General features: G+C 36.8%; 1 protein-coding gene across 2 annotated transcripts in view; it reads left to right on the top strand.

Annotated features, from left to right (window-relative positions):
* LOC126817150 (choline transporter-like protein 1) overlaps positions 1–21,070 on the top strand; it is a 427,912-nt gene that overhangs the window by 28,052 nt on the left and 378,790 nt on the right. For both annotated transcript variants that reach the window (XM_056100629.1, XM_050543993.2), the window contains exon 2: positions 11,898–11,948. The gene's annotated coding sequence lies outside the window, so the exon portion shown is untranslated. The remainder of the gene's footprint in view (positions 1–11,897; positions 11,949–21,070) is intronic.

Here is a 21,070-nt window from a genome sequence, read left to right on the forward strand (position 1 = left end):
AGCCAAACTCGTTGTAAATCATATTTCTAATGAAAAGAAAGTGCGCGCTATTAATATTGGTATTTACCGGTGTCGGCTAACATGTAATAAGTGCATAAATGTGAAAGATTTAGGTCAGCGATGACTCATTGGGTAGAGTGTCCAACTGACAGCTGCTTACCACTTGGCGATTATGTGCCGTGTTTTCGGACCCTCCACCTCATCAGACGGACAGTTTTCCCCGATCCCAGACAAGCTTTACCCCTCTTACCCCCGTAAAGCCGCTGTCGGTAATACCTGACGGGCTTGTCCTCTCTCAACAAATTTTAAGCTGTTTGTAGCCTGTGTAAATGTGATGAATCAATTTATTATTCTTAAGAAAGTACACAAAACTGTGGAATTAATTTTTGCATGCATCGTGTTTAACGTCCCACCACAGCTCTGTGTATTAAGATAATTTGAGAAGGGTTGGAAATGTTGTTTGATAGCAATGATATAGGCCTATATATAATCGAATATAAATATAGATAATTGCCAAATATCAAAATCAATCAAGGTGTGTGAAGCTATATTTTATTAGAGGCTCTCTTCCTGCTGTATTTGTCTTTGCGTGTGTAGACATACATACTTTGCATTGTCGAGTTCACCCTAATATTAACTGGTTAGAATAGATCCCCTAAGCCCACCCTTCCTCATCTCTAATAAAGTCGACACTGTAGCATCCATATAATATAACTATGCATAAATCAAATGCAAGGCCCAGCCCCCCCCCCCCTCATACATTGCTTAATCCCCCACCCTCCATATAAGGTTGGCTAAAATGTCCCTTGTTTGTCCATTCCCCTATTTTTATACGCCCACATTTTCATGAGACGTATTATGCCGTCGCCCCTGTCCGTCCGTCCACAATTGTTTGTGGACTCTCTACAGGTCACAATTCTTATCCGATTTTGACGAAACTTGAAATATAGGTTTATCCCCAAAAGATCTCGGCTGCTTTCGATATTGGCATGTATCGGATCGAAACTTCATGGATTATGGCCCCTGATTGTATGAAAAATCACGTTTTTAGCTTGTGGACCCTATAAAGGTCACAATTTTTATCTGATTTTGTTGAAACTTGAAATGTAAGTTTATAACCCAAAGATAACCCTGATTGTACGAAAAATCACGTTTTTAGCTTGTGGACCCTATAAAGGTCACAATTTTTATCTGATTTTGTTGAAACTTGAAATGTAAGTTTATAACCCAAAGATCTCGGTTCCTTTCGATATTCGCGCATATCAGACCGTAACTTCCTGAATTATGACCCCTGATTGTACGAAAAATCGCGTTTTTAGCTTTTTGACCCTATAGAGGTCATAATTTTTATCCGATTTAAAAAACTGTATTATTATATCACCGTTACACCCTAAGGACGACTGAGTTCGTATTTCGTGAAAATCGGCTCAAAATTGACAGACAAAATGGCCACCGTTCGTTCTCAAATAGCGTAAAAATATGGTATATCAAGGTTGTGGACCCTATAGAGATCACAATGTTTATCCGATTTTGTTGAAACTTGAAATGTAAGTTTATAACCCAAAGATCTCGGTTCCTTTCGATATTTGTGCATATCGGACCGTAACTTCCTGAATTATGGCCCCTGATTGTACGAAAAATCGCGTTTTTAGCTTGTGGACCCTATAGAGGTCATAATTTTTATCCGATTTAAAAAAACGTATTATTATATCACCGTTACACCCTAAGGATGGCTGAGTTCAAATTTCGTGAAAATCGGCCAAAAATTGACAGACAAAATGCCGCCGTTCGTTTTAAAATAGCGTAAAAATATGGTATATCAAGGTTGTGGACCCTATAGAGGTCACAATTTTTATCCGATTTGTTGAAACTTGAAATATAAGTTTATAACCTACAGATCTCGGTTCCTTTCGATATTTGCGCATATCGGACCGTAACTTCCTGAATTATGGCCCCTGATTGTACGAAAAACGCGCTTTTAGCTTGTGGACCCTATAGAGGTCATAATTTTTCTCCGATTTAAAAAAAACGTATTATTATATCACCGTTACACCCTTAGGACGCCTGAGTTCGAATTTCGTGAAAATCGGCCCAAAACTGACAGACAAAATGGCCGCCCTTCATTCTCAAATAGCGTAAAAATATATTATATCAAGGCTGTGGACCCTATAGAGGTCACAATTTTAATCCGATTTTGTTGAAACTTGAAATGTAAGTTTATAACAAAGATCTCGGTTCCTTTCGATATTTGCGCATATCGAATTGGAATTTCCTGAATTATGGTCCTTGATTGTAGGAAAAATCACTTTCTTTTTAGCTTGTTCTCTATCCATCTCTCGAAAATGTGGGCGTATCCTGCCTGGCAGCCGCTGGTAAAAAAATATATATAGACTACTTGGTCTTGCTCAAAGGAGCGGTCTATGGGAGTTTTAAAAATAAATTATTTTTTTAAACATTATTTATTAAAGATAATTGGATTATAGAGCAGGCAACCGCACTCTCCAAAAAAAAAAAAAAAAAAAAAAATACAAACAGATAAAAATATTACAATCAAAACATAATGAAATTACAATAATAAATCAAATACATAAATATACACATATATATATTACATACACTCACACACATGTACACACTACACATACACTAATTGAGTAATTGATTGATAATTAACATCAAACAACTGAGAAAAAATGTACCATAATAGACTAAAATAAATATGTATGCTGCACGTCTGATATATAAAGAAATAGTTAAGATTTTTAATACATGTAGTTCAAAAATTAAACATTAAATATTACTGTAATGACTTTAATTGACAAAAGTTCTAATTTTAATGAAAATGAATATGGAAAAAACAGTATGTACAAGCTCTGTTGATAAGATATGAATTTATAGGCTTGAATCAGCATACAATAGGTATGTAAAAACATATATACAAAGTCATTTTAAAATTTAATAAAACATGTTGATATTGATTTTATAATTATACTAAATCATTCATGGACTAAAGTGTACAAAATATGCATAATGAATTTGTTATGGTTAATATATGTTATAGCGAGTTCAGTGATAGGTTCAATATTAACAAAGATTACTTGAATTGTAAAACTGTTTAAAATTTAAACTCGACTAATGATACAGATTTAAAACATTAGTTTTACTATAAAATAAAACAAAATTATAATCCGATGGAATAACTTGATTTTAAAAATATCAGAAATCAAGAGAAAAAAAAAATCACTAAACTTCAGCCGATCTAAAGGACAGACACAAAAAAAAAAACCCTGATGTAAGAGTTATAAACTATGTGAGAATGTAGCATTCAATTGAGGATAAAATCCATGCTCCCATATATTGCTTTAATTTTAGTAATGCCAGGTTAAAGGTGTACAAAGAATTGGGGATAGAAAATCATTTTAAAGAAAAGGAAAAAATAATAATACTTTTAAAGCAAATATTTGTTGATGTAATAATGAAAATAATGTATATATATATTTTTTTTTATATTGAGAATGTATTGATTATTATCTTTGTAACAATACATGTATATAGTTTTTACATTCAACATTCTTCTTCATCATCATAATCATCATCATCATCATTATCATTCATAGCCATCTCTGTGGGTGTAGTAGGTTTGGAATTTTGACAGTCTTTACATCCACATAGATCTGTACAGGAAAGAATGTAATTTTAAATATTATGTGCTGTACTCCATATTTCTAATATTACTTTATTGAAAATGATATTTCATAACCCTTGACATTGTAATTAATGACTAATGTAATTTGTTAGTTATGTTTCATAAAAATTTTTTGCCCTTCACCAGTTTAGGCTTCAGTTTTGTTTTAAAACTTGTAAGTTTGCCCACCACTGGTTTGCGTGATACCATGTATTGTGAACAAGTACTTTATATATTTCTTAACAACAACCAACGTGAACCCTCACAGCCTAGAAAAAATTTAAATACTAAGACTAAGAAAATAATAATAATAAAATAACTAATAATAACATACAAACATACCTTCGAACACATCTCGATACGTGATTGCACGGTTTTTTTCTTCTCCATCCAAAGTCTGCCAATGTTTTGAATATTCTACACAATGCCTCCAGGTGTTGTCGTTAAAAACCAGTAACTTGCAGGGCTGTGTTGCATTCTGATGAATAAGGCACTTCATTTTTCTGGTCAGAATGCCAGAAAAATGTGTCCTTGTTGACTATATACGCCATGATTGAAGGATCGGGGCTAAAAGTTTTCTTTATTTTGATTGGCCAAAATGGCACTCGGGAACAAACTTCGGCAGTTTCCAGATGAGTATTTATCTTTCGAGTTCAAGGCCGATTGCACATCGACCGAACTAGCCGTTACGTCATTGATCATAGTGCGTATTCCTACAGCGTGTAATGTTTATTTTTTAGGTGATTAGGTTAAAAAGAATTCCATTTTTAAAAAATAATTATTAAATACTGGCACATGCTGAATGTGTGGTGATCATGGTTTTTAAATTAGTACAAAGAGACGTGTAATTTAAAAAATTAAAATCTCCCACAGAGGTTGTTGCAACGAACTTGAACGATAAATTTCTTCGGTCTTTCGCCTACATTATTTAAATTAGTGAAGCGAAGAAGCCTATTGAATTTCAGCAATTTCCGTTTATTACATCTAGAGTTATGGCCCTTGTTTTACTTTATTGAACCTTGTGAACGCTCTAATGCCAAAAGTTATCATCCGACCTTTCTGAAATTTATATCCATTATTTAGATTAGTGAAACTTCCTACCATATCCGACGACTCTTGAGACAAGCTGGAACAGAAACTGGTTTTAAATATGGAGAAACACTAAAGGGAAATCAGCCTCAACAAACTCAAACCAAACAAAAGGATGTGTATATCAAATAACCTGTTCATGCTCATCAACTTTCATTGGAGAAACTGAAAGGCCTTTAGAACAGCGCATCAAAGAAAATCAAGCTAAGTCATCTAATAACACATCTGCTGTGGCTCAACACCTCAGAGACAACCCGCATCATAAAGTTAACTGGGATAGTGTTAAAATCTTAGACTGCAACATACACAACAAAAGATTTTGCAATCTTTCCATTTGGCCTTAGGCCATGGATTTGGTTTAGTGGGAAGTTCTTCCCTTTATTTAATATAAAACATATCGTTTGGTAGATGATCTCGTCTGCTTCTGGATTGGTAGATGTCATCGTTTGGGGTTAGTGTTTAGGTGCCAGGCCCGTCTTATCGTGGCCTCCCCTTACTCCACTATCCCACTCTCTGGGTTTGGTATCAGTTTTATTTGCGGAATAGTGTTTAGGTGCCAAGTTCGTCTGACCGTAACTCACCCTTACTCCACTATCCTGCTAGTTTGGTAGATGTCATCTTTGTGGGGTTTGTGTTTAGGTGCCAGGCCCGTCTTATCGTGACCTCCCCTTACTCCACTATCCCACTCTGTAGGTTTGGTGTCTGTTTTTGGTGGAATAGTGTTTAGATGCCGAGTCCGTCTGATCGTGACTCCCCATTACTCCACTATCCTGCCAGTTTGGTATAAATCCCCTATGTAGTTTAGTGTTTAGATGCCGGGCCCGTCTAACCTTGACCCCCTCTTACTTCACTATTCTACTTAGTCCAACTGTGTCCATTAGGTCGTGGATTTGTTCGAAGATCTGGTCTCGGGAAGAGTAGGTTCTTAGTGTTGAATGGTATGTTGTTGGACTCCATTGTTCTCACTAGTTCCCTTCTCTCCTCCTTGTATACCATCTCAGTCTACCAGGACATGGTTGGTGGTACATTCTTCTCCGCACTCACAGATGATGACTTGGTGTTTGTAGTTTCGCAGCCGCTCTTTCACCCTTAGCTTCGATATAAGTCTACAAATATCTCTTCTAGGGTGATTGAGTGTTGTCTTTGTGTAGATCTTGTCATCCAGCCGGAATCTGTATGTGTCAAGTTCAACGAGATTTAATTCCCAGATTGAATTGACGTGTCTTTTGACCATACTGTAGATTTCCGTGGTGCTGTAATCTATGGTGCGGAGTGGTGCTGTGTCCTTGAGACCTTCATTGGCGAGTCGATCTGCCTCCTTGTTTCCTCTAATGTTGACATGTGATGGAATCCACACGAGTTCTACTTTGCTTTCCTTCTCTAAAACCCTCTGGTACAGCTGCCTGATTTCCAAAATAACTTCTGGTCTTGAGTCCGAGTTGTCATTTTGGATTGAAATCAGACTGCTCAGAGAGTCGCTTGGAATGACGAACTTATTAGTCTTTTGATGGGAAATCCATGATATAGTGTCACGAATGGCCACAAGCTCTGCGGTTGTCAGGCGGTATTTATCACGAGCTCCCCCAGTCGCAGTTCCTTGATTGTTTCCCTGATACCCTGGCCAAAGCTTTTCTTTCTGTGCCTAAGTGAACATATAAATTGTAGTTAAATGCTGTGTGTTTTGGTGGGGGGGGGGATTTTTTGGTTTTTACTATTTAATATTCACAATACCTTTGCCATAATTATTAGCCATGTGTTAAAATGAAGCCTTATGTTTTTCTAGCTTATACTAAATATGTTTTCTTTAACCATCTAGATCTTAACCAATTAGTTTGTGTAATGGCTTCCTAATTATCTAAGTATTAAGTATTGTAATCATAACTCCAATTTGTCTTTGATTTTTTTATATTTAAACAGAATAGTATTTCTTGTCTTTGTGGCTTCTTCTAAATTTTTATTCTTAAACGCTTACTCCCAGGTTTTTGTATCAAACACTATTCCGCATATAAAACTGATACCAAACCCAGAGAGTGGGATAGTGGAGTAAGGGCCTGGCACCTAAACACTAAAACGATGACATCTACCAATCCAGAAGCAGACGAGATCATCTACCAAACGATATGTTTTATATTAAATAAAGGGAAGAACTTCCCACTAAACCAACTCCATGGCCTAAGGCCAAATGGAAAGATTGCAAAATCATATTCTAAAAAACAGGAATCAGCTTCGACTCTCCTATGTCTTGCCTGCGATATCACTTATGTGGAAGCAGACGTTAAACACCAAGAACGAACGAACGAACGGTTTTTGTATCATATTATCGTTTTTATCCTGTGCTTGATAACGACAAGAAGACACTTGTTGAAACGTTGCACTATTAAAGTTGCTAGTGATTGTTATCCATAAACTTGTGTTGTGTTTTTTCAATGTTAGTCCTATCACTTAATGCCTTATAAACAATATAAAGATTTACTTAATTTGCAAGTGAAAAAAAAAAACATGCCAGGAAGCAATTCACAAATGAAAAACATACATAAGAGAAACATTCCTGAACATATTATTTTAGTGTGTATTTTGATCAGCCATGTAATGGCAGAAAATATCAGAAATATAGTGATGGTTTGTACATGTACTTTATTCAGTTTATAACAACATTTTCATTTTTTAGCATAGCTTAATAATGACTAGAGAAGCCTAGTCGAAACATCGCTCAGTTGTAAGCAGTAATTGTATTCCATAGAATTGTGACCTGTATACTCTAGTTCAATTACTAAATGCCATTGAAACAGTTTATAACTAGTAGTAAACAAATAAAATAATCTTTTACCAGCGGCTGCCAGGCAGGATACACCCACATTTTGCAAGAGATGGATAGAGAACAAGCTAAAAACAAACGTGATTTTTTGTACAATCAGGGGCAATAATCCAGAAAGTTATGGCCTGAAATGTGCAAATATCAAAAGGGACAGAGATCTTTGGGAGATAAAGATATGTTTTAAGTTACATCAAAATCGGATAAAAATTGTGACCTCTAGAGGGTCCACAACCTTCGTATTACACACTTCTACACAATTTGCGTACAAAGAGTGGCCATTTTGTCGGGCAGTTTCATTTCGATGGTGATGTAATTAAAGAGTTTTTAAAATCGGAAAAAAATTGTGATCTCTAGAGAATCAGTTTCGGTCCGATTTTTACGAAAGTGGAACTCAACCATCCTTAGGGTGTAACAGTGATATATTGTAACGGTTTTTTAAATCGGATAAAAATTGTGACCTCTATGGGGTCCACAAGCCAGAAAGCATGATTTTTCATACAATCAGTGGCCATAATTCAGGAAGTTATGGTCCGATATGCGCAAATATCTTAAAGAACTGAGATCTGTGGGTTATTGTGACCTCTACAGTGTTCACAAGCTAAAAACGTGATTTTTCATACAATCAGGGGCCATAATCCATAAATTTACAGTCCGATACATGGCAATATTGAAAGGAACCGAGATCTTAGGGTGATAAACCTGTAGAAGGACGGACGGACAGGGGCCACAACAATATATGTCCACATGAAAATGTGGGCGTATAAAAACTCAAAACAAGGGAAGTAATTCAAACTGGTAATTCTCTTCCGATTGACTTCAATGTTCAAACCAGGGCTTCCACTTCAAAATTTTCCCAACCGGTCATCACATAGAAAGTGGTGCTATTTTTAGCACATAATAAGAAGTCAAAAACTACATGCTATTGGAATGTCATCGGCTTTAATTGGGTCAAAGACAGTCACACAAAAATCCAATCTCACATCGACATTTATACCCACCCACCCACCCCCTTATAAATAAAAGAACACATGTAATCAATTATCATCATTTATTTATTTATACATTCATAAAATATAACAATAACAAGATACATTCATCCATCGCAAGTACACTATTTTCCTAATTTGTTTACAATATTGCCTGTATATTATTGCCTCATTAATTCGTCAAGAGTTTTCATGCTCAAGGAACATCGTAACTTGGTTTTTATTACGTTCTGGCATGAGAAACCCTGCTCGCAGTCAACACTGCGGATGTGACGAATTCGGCTGTTGACTATTTCTCCATACACGGGGGAAAAAGTAGTTCCGAATGATTAGCTCACGTAAATAATTCAAAGTCATAAAAATGTGCAATAATTAACATAATTCTTAAACTTATCAACATATTAACTTGTATTGATATTTTGTGAGCTCAAATAATATCGTGCTAGTATTTTCACTCGATAACATGTCAAGATGTTTGCACATATTTCAAAATGGCGGCCAGTGAGAAAGTTCAGTGTCAAGCAAAGTGACTTCTATCAATTGTTATATAAAAGAAAAAAAAGGGATTAAAAACACACCTGGCAATACACCTTTTGTGTGGGAATATCATATCATTCTTAACCACGGGAATATTTGTGACCATTTAGTAGAGAATTTACGGCTGACTTTGTTTTTCGGAGCGGAACTGTCTTTCTCGTGGGCCGGTGTTGAAGAAGGGTGGTCGGATTCATTGACAGCAATATCATCATCTCGCTTTCTTTTGTTATTCTGGGAGGTTAGGAATTTCAACATTTTGAAATGATATAGTGAATGCTGACATTTCTGCTATATGTATATATATACTATTCAAAAAAAGTAGGGGATATTTGATTTTGGGGGCATAATACTAAAATATGCAAATGACTACGAAAAAAGTCACTATAGAACCTAACAGAAGAAACATTTCCAGTTACATGTGACGCCCAAACGCACCAATAGCTACCGCATGGAATGCAGGTGATGCTTGGGATCATCATGGGGGTCCAACCCAAGATTTGCACGACTCTGACTTTGAATGTTACAGTCATTGTGGCATTGAATTCCAGGGTGGAAACATCAGTTTAATTGTTTTAGTGACCAGAAAACAAATTTTGATATGTGTCGGCTTACCCAAAATGAAAGGTTACGTGCCCTTGGAATGCTACAGATCGGCACAACACAGGCGGTTGTGGCCTGGACGATGAATGTTTCTCAGTCTGTCATAAGCAGGCTATGGTCCAGATACCGTGATACACAATCTGTACAGGACAGACCACGCTCAGGTCGACCAAGGGCGACAACTCAAGCCCAGGATCGATTTATCCGTACCATGGCCTTGAGAAATCGTGTCATCACAGCAAATCAGATCAGCGCTCGTCTTCAAATAGACACTGGTGTGAGAGTGAGTGGCCAGACGATTCGGAATCGACTGCATAGGGGTCACCTTCGCGCCCGACGTCCTCGCGTGATCCCTTGTTTGAGAGATCATCACATTCAGGCAAGACGTCTTGGTGTAGGGATCGTCAACACTGGGATAATCGACGCTGGAGCAATGTGATGTTTTCAGATGAGTCAAGGTTCACTGTTGATTTTTTGGACAGACGTAGGAGGGTGTGGCGTCGTCGAAACGAGCGCTTCCAAGACGTTAACGTCATCAGACATGATCGATTTGGGGGTGGTTCTGTTATGTTGCTGGAAGAACGGCTTTACATGTTGTTGCAGGGCGTGTTACAGGCCAGTACTACCGGGACAACATCTTGGCAGTCTATGTTGTGCCGTTCGCACGACGTCATGGCCGCCGTTTCATCTTCCAGGATGACAACGCAAGATGTCACAGGGCCAGGATCGTTACAGGTTACCTCCAACAACAGAACATCACCACATTACCTTGGCCAGCACTGAGTCCCGACCTCTCCCCCATCGAGCATGTCTGGGACATGCTTGGACAGAGGTTACGTCAACGTCAACAACGTCCTGCCAATGTCCAAGAACTTGCTGCTGCGTTGCAACAGGAATGGGACAATCTGGACCAAAATGACCTTAGACGTCTCATTAGGAGTATGCCACGTCGGATCAATGCTTGTTTGGCAAACAGAGGAGGATTTACCCGTTACTGACTTGGTTGTGATGATGTGGTAACTTTGCTGTTTGACCCCGGGTATCATTTTACCCTTATAATGGTCAGTCTGTGCCTTACTTAGTCTAACGATCATTTGGAATAAATCGATGAATGTGAACTTCATTTCATTTTGTCATTTGTTTCTTCGTCAGTTTCATTAGGTGACTTTAATAACACTTAAAAATCAAATATCCCCTACTTTTTTTGAATAGTATATATCATTCACAGTGTTGACATGATTAACTCTTGTAATTAATTGAAGACATCAAAGAAAAGTTTTTAATTTGTTTGATGTTGATACAGTAAATATGGCCGCACGAGCGATGAAAGTCGGAAAATATGCTGTAACAACAACTCAAGTTAAAGAATGATCACAGTATTACTAATTATAAAACAAAACACACACATCTAAATAAATTGATTAAATGTTAAGCTTTTAATCTGTTTGATGTTAATCCTCTGTTGATTGTGATTAGGGCAATATACACAAGGATAAATAATTGCCAGTGGTTTCCATTCGTGGGCTACTGAACACTGTTAATTTTATTATACCCGACAGTTTACATCACGACACGGACAGAGTTTCGTCATGTCCGGGGATTTTATGATTTAGCACAAAATATGCTATTTTACCGGCGTGCAAAATGATCCAGTTTCGGTCATTTTCCAAAGCCCCTGGTCCCGACCGGCATGTACGACCGACATGGAACCCATGTTTAGAAACCATAACATTTCCTGGCTTATAACAATTTTATGAACATTCCGATAATCTCAATCTTTGTAACATAACAATCTTCTAAATAAAATATTGAAAGGCGAGCACCTTAATTCATGCCACGCAAAAGGAGGAGAAAGGGGAAACAATTATTAGTCTCTTTATCCATGATGATATATTTTCAATATTTACCATGATTCGTTGGCCGGACTACTGAGTGATGGACATGCTCTATGGATATATTTACCAAAATCTAATTGACCTTGGTTGTGTATTGATACATGTACATACATGTAACATCTTGTTTCTAATTAATAGCCAGTCATTGAAAATTGACATCATGGTTTTCCAAATCTGATCTTCTTTAGTGATAGTTTTGAGTGTATCTGTTAAATTGTGGAAGCCGCATACTGGTTATTATATTTAGAGAAACTTCAGCTAAGTCGTCATCTTCATCTTTTCTTTTTCAGATTGTTAGATCAGCACAACATGGACATCAGCTATGATGTTGAAATTTCCAGGTAAGTATTCCATGGTGACAACCTACTTTTGTTGTGCCAAGTATTGGACTGACTTTTAAGATCTGATTCTAAAAGATTGCTTTCAATGGTTTTTGACCTGTCTCGATCAGTACAAGCTTTGCATACACATTCATGTACAGAACTGACATCACGATGGTTTGATAAAACACAGTATTACCGTGTTTTCTGTTGTGGAATTTAGGAGACCCTCCAACCTGTGGAAAAAATCTGAAACAAATGATTATTGCCTTTTTAAATTTTATAGGCCCACATTGAAATGTGGATGTATAGTGTCGTCACCTATGTCCGTCCGTCCACAATCGTTTGTGGACACTCTACAGGTCACAATTTTTATCCGATTTCAGCGAAACTTGAAATATAGGTTTAACTCCCTAAGATCTCAGTTCCTTTCGATATTGGCATGTATCGGACCGTAACTTCATTGATTATGGCCCTGATAGTACGAAAAATCGCGTTTTATCTGATTTTGTTGAAATTTGAAACTTAAGTTTATAGCCCAAAGATCTTGGTTCCTTTCGATATTCGCGCATATCGGATCGTGACTTCCGGAATTATGGCCCTTGATTGTATGAAAAATCGCATTTTAAGTCTGTGGTCCCTCTAGAGTTAACAATTTTTATCCAGTTTAAAAACCTGTATGAATATATCACCTTTACACCCTAATGATGGTTGGGTTTGAATTTCGTCAAAATTGGACCAAAACTGCCGGACAAAATGGGCGCCCCTCATACGCTAATAGTGTAAAAAATATGGTATATCAAGGTTGTGGACTCTCTAGAGGTCACAATTTTCACCCGATTTTGTAAAACTTGAAATGCATGTTTATAACCCAAAAATCTTGGTTTCTTTCGATATTGGCGCATATCAGATCGTAACTTCCTTTTAGCTTGTGGCCCCTCAAGAGGTCACAATTATTATCTGATTTAAAAAAACATTTGAATATGTCACCGTTACACCGTTGTGTTCGAATTTCATGAAAATAGGACCAAAACTGGCAGACAAAATGCCCCCCCCCCCTTACGCAAATAATGTAAACTTTGGGTATTGGTATATATCAAGAGTGTGGACCCTCTAGAGGTCACAATTTTGATCCTATTTTGATGAAACTTGAAATGCATGTTTATAACACAAAGATCTTGTTTGCTGTCGATATTTGCACATATCGGATCATAACTTCCTGAATTATGGCCCCTGATTTACGAAAAATCCCGTTTTTAGCTTGTGGTCCCAATAGAGGTCACAATTTTTATCCAATTTAAACGTGTGAATATATCACAGTTATACACTAATGATGGTTGAGTTTGAATTTCGTGAAAATCGGACGAAAACTGCCAGACAAATTAGTGTTGGACGATAACTGCCAGACAAATTAGTGTTGGGCGATATACCCGTTTTTTGGTATACCGTGATAAAATGGCTTTTTTTTCGCACTTATACAGTGAATGGCCATTTTGCGCAGTAATCCCAGCCAGAACTTGGCTATTTTTTAAAATTGCATTAAAGATTTAGAGGCTCAATACCACTCTTGTTGTAACTGAATCTTTATTCTAGTCAACAAATTGTACTATTTTACAATATTCCAATTAATTGATGATACAAATTTCATCTTAACACACCTAATTTAAAAAATTGGAAAAATTCAACTAAATGATGTAAAGCCTGACGTAAAGCTTTTCAAATGTGACTTGGATTAAAAAATATTTTTGAACCCTTTGGACAAGTAAAATACGATATAATGGATAATTTACACAACAGGTAGGACACTAACACATCTAGTACTTAGAATATGGCTATTTTTCATTTTCTGGAGCTGTCAAGCCAGCAAGAGTGTTATTGTCCCTTTAAATTTTTGTTTAGATCTGAAATAAATAAACTATTAGTCAATCCCCATGCTAAAAACATTAACAGAATTGATTATGTATGTCTGAAATAGACCCGACCGAAGCACAAAATGGTGCCAGTAGCGTGGCAATATGGCGTCCTCCATATGACGTCAAATCTATGAGTTGTAGATGTTATTTGTGTGAAAAATCACTAGAAGAAGGGAGAACACTTTATGGCTGTACGGATTATATAGTCCTACAGGCTGCAAGAAGGAAACAATGCTGATCATAATGTGTTGACATTTGTTCGTTGATGTGATTGTTGTCTGTCGACATAGACATACAGAATGGAAATACAAACAATGTAAGTTGATAATTTATTCTGAGTGGTACTGGTAGTTTGTATATAACTATAGCTAGCATGACCACAAACTGAACACAGTTTTATTGATAGGCCTAATCAGTGTTAATAGGCCTAATCATTGTTAATACTAATAGTATAGGCCTACGGTTAATTTTGATTTTATTGCTGGAATAGGCCACTTAATAATTAGAATCAGTTGAGTAGGCTATCCTCTTTTCTCCAAAACTATGGAATTGAAATACATGTAGGCCTATAGTTTTGATCCACACGTAAGTTAGTGCCTGTATTTTCAATAATTAGACGACTATAGATTTTATCATCGCCTACAATTAATAACATTTATTTATTTGTTCTTCTTGAAACAGAGAAATTCCTTGAATATCTTAAATATTGAATACAATAATGTAATGCTTTGTGCAAGAGAACTTTTTTATTTTTAATCGTGAGAAAAAATAAAACCAACAGTTTTTACTCTGCTCTAATACATGTACATGTAGCTGGACCCAAATGTACCCAAAGTAAGATATTCAATCATAAATTATATCATAGCCATAATAATGTTGAATATTTTTTTTGTAGGCTGGTTTGGTAAATGTACATGTACATTGTCTGAATTAAACTGGTTTATCAAGAATCCTGAACTGCCCATACCATTTGTCCTACAGATAATGGCGTTGGCAATGAAATCGAGACTGGTCGCATTGATTTAGGACTTTGATAAGTTAAAGGTTTTATCAAGGATGATTGGCTGAGAAATTTCATCCTGATTTTCTGACGTGGTTTCCCCTTGTCAGTGGTGCAGAATGGAGGGCCTGACAAGGACAGCTGTCTAGTCCTTCGGATGAGACGAAAAACCGAGGTCCCGTGTATACATTAGAATGCACGTAAAAGATCCCTTGGCAGTTGGAATTCGATATAAGAGTAGGCGATAGTACCGCTGCCCGGGCAAAATTTCCCTCATAGCACACTGTATGGCGTATGCCCGTCTTCATTAGCCCAGTATAGGAGCAGAACAGTAGGACGTTAAACCCCATTTCATTTCATTTCATTTTCATTTATCAAGGATGGTTTTTAACCAACTGCGGCATACAACATCTGTTTATGCAAGAAATACAATAAAGCCAAGACAAAATTTGTTTTTATGCAAGACTGATACTGCTACACCAAGAATTATATCATATTTCTACAATATGATACAGTACTTAAAATCTTGTATATGAGAACACTTATTGACCCCCCCCTCCACACCTTTGATTAAAATAGGTACAGTTTTGATAAATTGTAATGAAATGAGACATTGGGAGTGAAACATCTTTTTCTTGTACAGATACCATTTTCTTACCAGTAATCATAAACAAACTGTTAAGTTTAAGAAGAAAAACAACAATCAGTGGTGAATCAAATTTATCAATCAACAGAATAATAAATCATGTGACAGATCAAGAAAAAGAGGATTTAACTGTGTACATATACAATTCTACATGTATACCAAATACATGGTTTATGACCTAGCTAGAGTACTACCAATTAGCTGATCAATTAAAGGAACATTTACTTCAAATTTAACATATGGATGTGGACCAAGCCCTATATAAACAAATATTTGTTAGTGCAACATACAGTTCAAAAGACAAATAAAACACTTCTTATTCACTTTGACATATTCGATCATTTGCACTGTGTTTGTGTACTGTTAGCAGTAGGCTTAATTGTTGCAGATCCACACGGAATGGATTTGGGTTTAAAGTATAATTAAATATACTGTTTAATCATAAGAATAAATAAACCAATAAAAAGGTTTGCAGAATATTGTTAGATTTACATGATTTTTGAATGATCTGTATTGAACATACATTATGCAAGAGCTAAATCTGCCTATTGCAGGTCTTTTTTATACGCCCACATTTTCATGTGGACGTAGATTGTCGTCGCCCCTGTCCGTCCGTCCGTCCACAATAGTTTGTGAACAGTCTACAGGTCACAATTTTTATCCGATTTCAATGAAACTTTAAATATAGGTTTATCACCCTAAGATCTCGGGTCCTTTCGATATTGGCATCTTTCGGACCATAACTTCATGGATTATGGCCCCTGATTGTACGAAACATCACGTTTTTGGCTTGTGAACACTGTAGAGGTCACAATTTTTATCCGATTTTGTTGAAACTTGAAATGTAAGTTTATAACCCAAAGTTCTCGATTCCTTTTGATATTCGCGCATATCGGACCGTAACTTCCTGAATTATGGCCCCTGATTGTACGCAAAAACCCGTTTTTTGGCTTGTGGACCCTATAGAGGTCATAATTTTTATCTGATTTAAAAAAACGTATTATTATATCACCGTTAAACCCTAAGGACGGTTGAGTTCGAATTTCGTGAAAATCGGCCCAAAACTGACAGACAAAATGGCCGCCGTTCGTTCTCAAATAGCGTAAAAATATGGTATATCAAGCTTGTGGACCCTATAGAGGTCACAATTTTTGTCCGATTTTGTTGAAACTTGAAATGTAAGGTTATAACCCAAAGATCTCGGTTCCTTTCAATATTCGCGCACATCGGACCGTAACTTCATGAATTATGGCCCCTGATTGTGCTCAAAAACACGTTTTTTGGCTTGTGGGACCCTATAGAGGTCATAATTTTTATCCGATTTAAAAAAACGTGTTAATATATAACCGTTACACCCTAAGGACGGCTGAGTTTGAATTTCTTGAAAATCAGCCCAAAATTGACAGACAAAATGGCTGCCGTTCGTTCTCAAATAGCATAAAAATATGGTGTACCAAGGTTGTGGACCCTATAGAGGTCCCAATTTTTATCAGATTTTGTTGAAACTTGAAATGTAAGTTTATAACCCAAAGATCTCGGTTCCTTTCGATATTCGCGCACATCAGACCGTAACTTCCTGAATTATGGCCCCTGATTGTACGAAAAATCACGTTTTTAGCTTGTGGACCCTATAGAGGTCATAATTTTTATCCGATTTAAAAAAACGTATTATTATATCACTGTTACACCCTAAGGACGGCTGAGTTCGAATTTCGTGAAAATCGGCCCAAAATTGACAAAATGGCCGCCGTTCGTTCTCAAATAGCGTAAAAATATGGTATATCAAGGTTGTGGACACTATAGAGGTCACAATTTTTATCCGATTTTGTTGAAACTTGAAATGTAAGTTTATAACCCAAAGATCTCGGTTCCTTTCGATATTCACGCATATCGAATTGTAATTTCCTGAATTATGGCCCTTGATTGTAGGAAAAATCACTTTCTTGTTAGCTTGTTCTCTATCCATCTCTCGAAAATGTGGGCGTATCCTGCCTGGCAGCCGCTGGTTAGCTTGTGGACCTGATTGAGGTCACAATTTTTATATGCCCACATTGAAATGTGGTCGTATATTGTCGTCGCCCCCGTCCGTTGGTCCGGCTTCCACAATTTCTTGTGGACGCTCTAGAGGCTAAAGTTAATATCTGATTGACTTTAAATTTATACACAGTGTTTAAGGTCTTGAGACGAAGAAGCCTATTGATTTTCAGCAATTTCCGATAATTACTGCCAGAGTTATGGCCCTTGATCACTTTGAAAAATCTTGTGGACGCTCTAGAGGCCAAAGTTAATATCCGATTGACTTTAAATTTATAATCAGATTTTAGTGTCTTATAAATGTTTCATTACCGAAAATTAAAAATATGCGACAACTCTTGTTGACTGCCCGGACGATTTAGCTGCTGTGGGCTTATGTTTCGTTGCCAGGCAACCTATCTTTGTCATATTTAAAACAAATACAGATTATTCTGTGATTTATAACTACACTGCCCTTGACACTACTTCTCTGGCTACTCTTCAGTCTCATCAATGTATACCAGAGTTCAACTAACACAAGTAGGGACCCAAAATATAGCATCCAAACTATAGTTCACAACAAAGGTTAGGTATGCATATCACTGTTTCTTGTGGAATCCCACAAAGCAATTGCCTCCCTCTACGAAGCAAAGTCTAACCCCACACTTGGAACAATTGGTGGTGGTCTGATTATACTCACATCTTTTACAGACCCCCGCTTTTCCACTTTGACTGGCCAGTGTCCGTATTTGTCAAAGCGGATATCCTCAGATGGGGCCTTTGTCATTCTTCTTTGGGGTGTTGTTGATGTTTTTTTCGCCCACATTTTCATGTGGATGTATTATGCCATCGCCCCTGTCCGTCCGTCCGTCCGTCCGTCCGCAATTGTTTGTGGACTCTCTACAGGTCACAATTCTTATCCGATTTCGACGAAACTTGAAATATAGGTTTATCCCCAAAACATCTCGGCTGCTTTCGATATTGGCATGTATCGGATCAAAACTTCATGGATAATGGCCCCTGATTGTACGAAAAATCACGTTTTTAGCTTGTGGACTCTATAGAAGTCATAATTTTTATCAGATTTAAAAAAACGTTCTAATATATCACCTTTACACCCTAAGGATGACTGAGTTCGAATTTCCTAAAAATCGGCCCAAAATTGACAGACAAAATGGCCGCCGTTCGTTCCCAAATAGCGTAAGAATATGGTATATCAAGGTTGTGGACCCTATAGGGGTCACAATTTTTATCCGATTTTGTTGAAACTTGAAATGTAAGTTTATAACCCAAAGATCTCGATTCCTTTCGATATTCGTGCATATCGGACCGTAACTTCCTGAATTATGGCCCCTGATTGTACGAAAAATCACGTTTCTAGCTTGTGGACCCTATAGAAGTTATAATTTTTATCCGATTTAAAAAAACGTTCTATTACATCACCGTTACACCCTAAGGATGACTGGGTTCGAATTTCGTGAAAATCGGCCCAAAATTGACAGACAAAATTGCCGCCATTCGTTCCCAAATAGCGTAAGAATATGGTATATCAAGATTGTGGACCCTATAGGGGTCACAATTTTTATCCGATTTTGTTGAAACTTGAAATGTAAGTTTATAACCCAAAGATCTCGGTTCCTTTCGATATTCGTGCATATCGGACCGTAATTTCCTGAATTGTGATCCCTGATTGTACGAAAAATCACGTTTTTAGCTTGTGGACCCTATAGAAGTCATAATTTTTATCCGATTTAAAAAAACTTATTATTATATCACCGTTACACCCTAAGGACGACTGAGTTCGAATTTCGTGAAAATCGGCCCAAAATTGACAGACAAAATGGCTGCCGTTCGTTCTCAAATAGCGTAAAAATATGGTATATCAAGGTTGTGGACCCTATAGAGGTCACAATTTTTATCCAATTTTGTTGAAACTTGAAATGTAAGTTTATAACACAAAGATCTCAGTTCCTTTCGATATTTCCGCATATCGAATTGTAATTTCCTGAATTATGGCCCTTGATTGTAGGAAAAACTGATCACGTTTTTAGTTTGTGGGCACTATAGAGGTCCGATTTTTATCCGATTTTGTTGAAACTTGAAATGTAGGTTTATAACCTAAAGATCTCGGTTCCTTTCGATATTCGCGCATATTGGACCTTAACTTCCTGAATTATGGCCCCTGATTGTACGAAAAATCGCGTTTTTAGCTTGTGGACCCTATAGAGGTCATAATTTTTATCCGATTTTAAAATCCGTATTATTATATCACCGTTACACCCTAAGGACGACTGAGTGTGAATTTCGTGAAAATCGGCCCAAAATTGACAGACAAAATGGCTGCCGTTCGTTCTCAAATAGCGTAAAAATATGGTATATCAAAGTTGTGGACCCTATATATCAAAGTTATAACCCAAATATCTCGCTTCCTTTTGATATTCGCGCATATCGGACCGTAACTTCCTGAATTATGGTCCGTCATTGTACGAAAAATCGTGTTTTTAGCTTGTGGACCCTATAGAGGTCATAATTTTTATTTGATTTAAAAAAAACGTATTATTATATCACCATTACACACCAGTGATGGGATTTTGTCCGAATCTTTTTTCCAAATGCCCAAAATTGTCCGACCGGGAATATGCCCAATTGGACATCAAGACATGGTGAATAATATTCAAAATTCCGAAATTACTGAGTGTATAACTACCCCTCAACCCGATTATCGTCGATAATACGCTGGATTTATTAGGTAATTAAGTGATCAACATATTTATCAGGTTATACCGTCTAATAATAAACCTATCTTGATTAACTACTTAATCTGCCTTGATTGACTGACTTAATCCTTTGTCGGACAATTCATCAATCTAATCTTAAACAGAAGTCATTGCTTTCCCTTTGTCGGACTATGTGCCGTGAGTCACGTACGCCTACTGCTGCAGGAAGTTACGTCTTTTTACAAGTAGGTACGGATCGGCAAGCTTTCATTCTATCATATTACGAAAACACGTAATTTTATAGAAATATCACTGACACGACTGAGTTTGAATTTCGTGAAAATCGGGTTAAAATTGACAGACAAAATGGCTGCCGTTCGTTCTAAAGTAGCATTAAAATATGGTATATCAAGGTTGTGGACCCTATAGAGGTCACAATTTATATTCGATATTGTTGAAACTTGAAATGTAAGTTTATAACACAAAGATCTCAGTTCCTTTCGATATTTGCACATATCTAAATTGTAATTTCCTGAATTATGGCCCTTGATTGTAGTAAAAATCACTTTCTTTTTAGCTTGTTCTCTATCCATCTCTCGAAAATGTGGGCGTATCCTGCCTGGCAGCCGCTGGTTTTTTCAAAATTTCGGGCTAAACACCCAGATAACCTTATATTATATAAGCAACTCTTTCAACAAATAACCAGCGGCTGCCAGGCAGGATACGCCCACATTTTGCAACAGATAGCTAGAGAACAAGCTAAAAACAAACATGATTTTTTGTACAATTGGGGTCAAAAATCCAGAAATTTATGGCCTGAAATGTGCAAATATCAAATGGGACTGAGATCTTTG

This window comes from Patella vulgata, chromosome 4, assembly GCF_932274485.2.
Source record: "Patella vulgata chromosome 4, xgPatVulg1.2, whole genome shotgun sequence".
NCBI lineage: Eukaryota > Metazoa > Mollusca > Gastropoda > Patellidae > Patella > Patella vulgata.